We start from the raw sequence: 6,305 nt of genomic DNA on the forward strand, positions 1-6,305 counted from the left end.
TTGCAGCATCACCTGCTCCGGCAGCCAGCCTCAGGGCACTGGGCACAACGAACGGGGATTTGGAAATGATTTACAGAACCACAGAATGTCCTGAGTTGGAAGGCACCCACATAGATCACCGAGTCCAACTCCTGGCCCTGCACAGGATATCCCTAAGAGTCATGCCATGTGCCTGAGAACATTGTAATAACATTTCTTGAGCTCTGCCAAGCTTGTGCTGTGACCGCTTCCCTGGGCAGCCTGTTCCAGTGTCCAAACACCCAAACACTTTTCTCATATCAAACCTAAATCTCCACTGACAACTCAAGCCTGATAGTGGTCATTAAAGAGAAGAGATCAGTACCTGCCCCTACACTTCCCCTTGTGAGGATATGGAAAACCATGATGAGGGATGAGGTCCCTTCAATTTCCTCCAGGCTGAAAGACCAAGTGACTTCATCCACACCTGGTATGGCTTCCCCTTCAGGCTCTTCTCCATCTTCATAGCCCTGATTTAATCAGGGGAGACTTCTCGAGAAGCTCTTACTTGGCTATGCAGTAATCAAGGAATCATGAGCCAGTAATCAAGGTAGGGAAGCTGTTACTTCAGAGCAAAAATTATGTCAGGGCCCTTAATACTGCTGTGTTACCTGCCTAGAAACAGTAGGGTATTGGCTAGAAAGTCATTCAGTTATAATGTAAGAAAAATAGAAAAAATATGGTTGTGCTGTGAGCTAGAAGTGCATATAGTCCACTTCATGTTTTAGCAAAAAAGAAAAAAAAAGAAAAAAAGTGACTGCAGAGCAATGAGAGGTTCAGGAGGATGAGAATAACAACAAAAGTTAATCAGTAGCATGGTACTACAGAGATGGAATGCATTGGGATTTCTTTACCTCTGAAAAGAGGTTGCTCTGCAGCACCATCTTGTCACTAAAAGAAACTATTAAATGTACTAATATCTGGACAAGACAACTTTTAGTTTAAACTTAAAGGCTTTCTTCACTCATTTCCACAGACGTTAAGGTAGACAATAGAATTCCTGGCAATGGGAACCTAGGACCCATGATCTTAGGAAGATACATAAAGTATTGGGACATAGAGATGCAATCAGGAGCAACAGAGTTTTTAAGGGGAAAAAAAAGCCCTGCAGAAAAACCCTTGCAGGTTTAGCAGGGTCTTGTGTTCTGGGAATCAGCAAAGCTCCAACTGTATGGTCACAGTGAGACCTGATATGGTAGGCACATGCAGTAAGATGAGAGGCTTGTGGCTGACACATCTGATTGAAGCTGCTCTGAGATGAGTTTCTGAGCTGGATAGTGAAGCCTGATCTAGCCTGACAGAGCTCATTCTTGGCAGCAGTCTTCTGTACTCCCTGGTTTCTGTTGCTTTTATTCTGCTACCTTAATGGTGCCTGTATGCCATTTCTGGGATTACACACACATGTGCTGGGGAAGCAATGCAGGTAAAAGTAACTGATAGCATTTTCCTCACAGCTATTTTTAAACAAGTTGAGTTCCCCAATGCCATTCATGGTGCAGCTGTCCTGGCAGTCATACCAGGAGAGCTGATGTAAGGGCTGGCTGCACACCAGGACAGGGAGAACTGTGAGGGGCTGTTCCTGAGGCCAGCAGCCAGGGCCCATTCCCACAGTACCTGACCACAGAGAGCTGGGCAGGCCTGGCATAGCCTGGATTTCACCAAGAATTGAGATAGCTGGCCAAGCTCATGGTGATGAGGTAGCTTGCAGTCAAAATGGGTCAGGATCAGCCCCAGTGGCTGCCAGGTGTGTCTGTGGTGATAAGGCAAGGCAAGCCTGAGGTCAGGCTGATGAACCAGCCTAAAGGTTAAGATCACCAAAGCACAGCCAGAGACTGCCATGCTCTAACGTAGCTCAGACAGGGCCTGGGAACTCTGGGCTGAGCTTAAATGCAAACACACCCTCCCCAAACCCCATGGGCAGGGGCTTTGGGCAGAGCTGCAGGGGAGGCTGCTCTGGTCAGTGAAGGGCTGTCAGTGCATTCAGGGCCCTGACCAATGAAGCTACGCAAGGGCAGGAGAGGGAGTCTCTGGTGCCAGGTTGTGTAAGCTGCAGCTTGTGTAAAGGAGGAAGTTCACATGAGAGAGTGCATTGGGAGTGTTTGTGTTCATGTTGGCTGGAGCTGCCTCAACCTGAGTTGCTTGCTCCTGCCCTGTCATCATCAGTTACGTGGTGCTGCTCCCCTCCTCTGCTTGTTTCTTTCTTGTGTTTGGGAATGGGATGGGCATCAGTCAGCAGGCGATGAGCAATTGTATTGTGCATCGCTTGTTTTTCTTGGGTTTAATTCCTTTTTTCCTGTTATTATTATATTTTACTTTATTTCATTTAATAAGCTGTTCTTATCTCCACCCACCAATTTTATCTTTTTCCAATTCTCACCATCCCAGTGGGTGGTGTGGGGTGGGTGGAATGAGCAGCGTGATGCTTGGATGCAGGGTTAAATCATGACAGAGAGAAATGGCACATGCTCAGGAGGAGCCAAGCAGCCTCAGAGGCCAGTAGGTCAGTGTCACACTTTGTCTCTGCTGGTCTGTGCCAGGAGACCTGGGGAGATACAGTGCCAGCTCCTCTCCTCCATGGAGGAAGCGCAGTTTCTGTTCACTGCATTGTGCCCTCAGAATGCTTGCTACAGCAGGGTTGCTTCAGCTTCTCTACCTCAGCAGGGTCTCTTGCAGGCCTTCAAACCCATGCTGGTTGCTCTAGATCCTGGCAAGGCTGCTGATCCTGTCCATCAGTTTTGCATAAAAGCAGCAGGGAGAGCATGCTGCTGGTCTGAGAAATAATCAGTTTTTTGTTGCCATTGTCAGTACAGGAAAGACCTACTGCTGCTGACTGTTCCCTGTGAATGAGTGCTGTCACTGCACTGTTCTTGCTATTTCCTGCATCTGTTTTTTTTGCATCTGATGTGCTTTAGTGCTGAATTTCTGAGCTCCAAGCTGGCAGCCTGTTCTTTGGCTCTCAGCTTCCCTATCCATCTACATCCCAACTGGCATCTACCTCTTTCCTCCTGACTGCTGTGACACCAGACCCTGATGTAGCCCTCTAATCAGAGATCCTCTTCTGTTATCCACCTCTGCCAATAAAAGATAGTTCCCAGCATTATCCAAGGCAGCAAAAGAAAGCAAAGGATGATGACCAGGCATGATCTTGGAAGTCTGCCATACCACCAGGGACACATTTTCATACAAAAGTCTGGTAATCTGAGGGCATGAGGTTACTGTGAAAGAGCTGGAGAGATTCAGGAGGGAAGTGCTGTGATGGGGATAAAACATGCCCTGAACTTTCAGGCCTGACCCAAAGGTAAGAAGTGCTTCTCTGTGAGTCTGTCCAAAAGCAGGGTGGTAGAGGGAAAAAGGGACCCTGCTTTTTTCTCACTGCCCAGCAAAGAACATGGGTGATAGAACTGTACAGGAGAGACATGAGGTGGCTGAGTCCTCCTCTCCTATTCAGACCCATTGGCCTCTCACACTTTTGTTGAATGAGAAGTTTTGGGAAAGGAGCTGGCAAATTCAGTAAACTACCCAAAAAATAACAGGGAGATGTAGTTTCCTGTAGTTCACAATGTTGGGTGGTAGGGTACCGGAAATCTACAATGATGCCTTGGGCAAAGAAGCAATTCCTAACACATATGTTTTTTTCAATTTTTATTCAATTTTTTTTCCTCCTCTTTTACTAAGCGGTTCACAGACACTAACTAATCCATGTGATTTCCCTTGGGGATAGCCAGTAACTCTGGGAGAAATCTCTGCTCAGTGTTTCAGGGCAGCCTGGCTATTTTCAGTAGTGGAAGGAGCAAACACAGCCACAAATGGAGGAGAGGAAAACTGAGTAGAAAGCATTCTCCTCACTACAACAAGGGACAGGTTCTCAGCAGGTATGCTCCTTCCCAGATGAAAGGGACAATGTGTAAGAGGATGCTCCTAATTATCTGTGGTTTCAGGGGTCATATGGAAAACTTTTCCTTGGGTTAGGTTAGGTTTCTGTCAAGTCAGCTGAGTGCCCTGCCATGTATTCACTTGGATTGATGCAAGGGAAGCAGCTGGCTGAGGGTTGTGGCTGACCAGGCTGCCAGTGTGCTGGACTGGGTGTAATTAGTAGCTGCCTCCCTAGGAAAAAGTATAGCACCAAGGCAGGCAGTCATGTCAGTCATTGGCTCCATGCAATGCTACTAGCAAGATCTAGGATAAGGAGCTAATACAGTGTGTGTACAGTGAATAAAGTTCACAACTGACACAATTTTACTGCAGTCTTGCAAATGTTGAGGTTTGGAGAAAAGCCAGAAAAGGTTGAAGGAACACATAATTTAAGGAACACAACAGATGGGTAATAGTGAGAAGTGTAGTCATGGATGGCTTGCTGTGATTTGGGGCTGTGTTGCAGCCAAAAGGCTGGTCCTGCTGCACGTGCTGTCCCTTGCACCCACTCTGGGAAGGGGCAGCTGTGGGTTGAGTTGTGTACCGAGCCCTGCTCCAACAGTGATTGTCATTGCACTGCTGAGCTCCTCTTGGGCTTGTGCAAGCACTGAATAAGTAAGGCAAGGGCTAGGAAGTCTTGAAAGGGAGAAGAGAGGACTGTTCCTTTCTGCTGTGCCAGACAGCCTTGCTGGGCTGCCAGAAAAACTGCTGCAGTTTGATGGAAAGGGTGATGGGAGTGTAGGGCCAGGCAGGAGTGTGCTGCTCCTGAGTAGTTGTTAAGTGAATGTCTGTGTGTATATAGATAAGTATCTTCAGGCTTTTTTTTTTTTTTGCTCCATTTCCAATATTACAATGAAATGTTGATTTGCAAATGTTTGGTAATATTGCCTCTGGCCTGGCAGGTGCTTTGGACCTGGGAAGCTTTAGATATGCCCCAAAGTAGGGGTATGCTAGCTGATGTGGGCTGGGGTTTCCTGGATCTGAGGACTAGTTTTAGATCTTGCTGTGGTGGTCTGTTTGGAGATGTTAAAGGTGTCCCTGCTGGAAGCAGGATGTTTGGCAGGGGACAATCACTCAAGTAATGGAAGACACACACATCACACCACATGGAAGCAAGGTGAAAAACTGAGAAATGAGTAGACCCTGAGCTCTCTTCTTTCAAGGGCAGTTGACAGCACAGGCACTAACTTGCCTGAGGTCAGAACCAGCAGGGCTGTCCACCCGTCAGACATGACTCTTCCAAATTTTCCAGTAGGTATGTAATCTCTCTTCCCTGCAGATCAGCCCACTCAGGAATTTTCTAAATAAACTGAATCCCTTTAGTACAGGGACTAGCTGCCTGCAGCCCCTACAAGCATTGGGAGTGTGCCTTAGGCACAAGACTGACCCATGAAAGAAAGGCAAGCAGAGCTGACCAGAAGACAAGGTAATAAGCAAGGCAAAATGAGAAAGCTCTTTTGAAAACAAAGGATTTTTAGAGTGGAATCACCACTGTCTAACAGGTCACTAGGACTGAAGGATTTGGGTGCAGGGGGAGTAGGTAGCAGTGCTTCAGCTCCATAGGTGGCTGCAATGTGTAGAGGGGATGCAGAGCTACTGGTGAAACAAACATCCATAGAATTATGGACGCAGCATTCTTTAGGAACTGTCTGGCACTGTCTGTGGTGAAGCCCTGAAGAGAATCTGAGAGAAAGGGCTACTGTGGTTACAGCTGGGGGCAGTGACTGTTTCAGTGTCAGCCTTCTGCTGGAAGCAGGAACAATAGATTCAGGAAGGAGGTAAAGTCAAAGGGGGAGAGTGGAGGATCTGGAAGAAGACTTCCAGCTGCTTGGACAGAAAGGAAATGCAGGAAGGAAGGGACCACAGGATGTGTAATTAGTACCCAGTGAAAGTGCTGAAGCTGAAGAGGAGAGCTTATGGATCCCCACACTAAGGGGGAAGAAGTGTTGAGCACCACTACACTGCCTGTTGAGCTGTCTCAAGCTGCAGCTGTAATTGCCTTAAGCTGAAAGACTGACAAACCAGAAACCTCTGCAAGAGTTCAGGGTTACTGAATGATGGAAAGCAGGACATGGCCACAAAATAGATGTGCTGGGAGCAGCTGAGGTGATTTGGCCTGAAATTTAGTTTGGAAAAGTTCACTGGAGCCATGTTGCTTAGTCAAGATGTTCTAAAGATAACTAACCAGTTTCTTCCAGTTACAGAACCTACTTCACCCCCCCTTCCCCTCCCTTTCAGCAAGGATTTGTTCATCATCTCATATTAATCCTCTTTGATCTGCTAAGAACCTAGGTAGCTTGGTAAAGTCTCACTCCCTTGCAGCTCTGAGTTTTTCAGCTCCTTGTAGCCTGGACCTGGGCAGGGCTTTATCACAT

The 6,305-nt window shown here is 47.2% G+C and overlaps 1 protein-coding gene across 1 annotated transcript in view; it reads left to right on the forward strand.

The window, feature by feature from the left end:
* The first annotated feature begins 114 nt into the window (after nt 1–114).
* The window catches only part of DDB2 (damage specific DNA binding protein 2), a 50,400-nt gene continuing 44,209 nt past the window's right edge, over nt 115–6,305 (forward strand). Inside the window, exon 1 of the mRNA XM_074543116.1 lies at nt 115–568. The gene's annotated coding sequence lies outside the window, so the exon portion shown is untranslated. The remainder of the gene's footprint in view (nt 569–6,305) is intronic.

The sequence above is a fragment of the Zonotrichia albicollis genome, chromosome 6 (genome assembly GCF_047830755.1).
Source record: "Zonotrichia albicollis isolate bZonAlb1 chromosome 6, bZonAlb1.hap1, whole genome shotgun sequence".
In the NCBI taxonomy this organism is placed as follows: domain Eukaryota; kingdom Metazoa; phylum Chordata; class Aves; order Passeriformes; family Passerellidae; genus Zonotrichia; species Zonotrichia albicollis.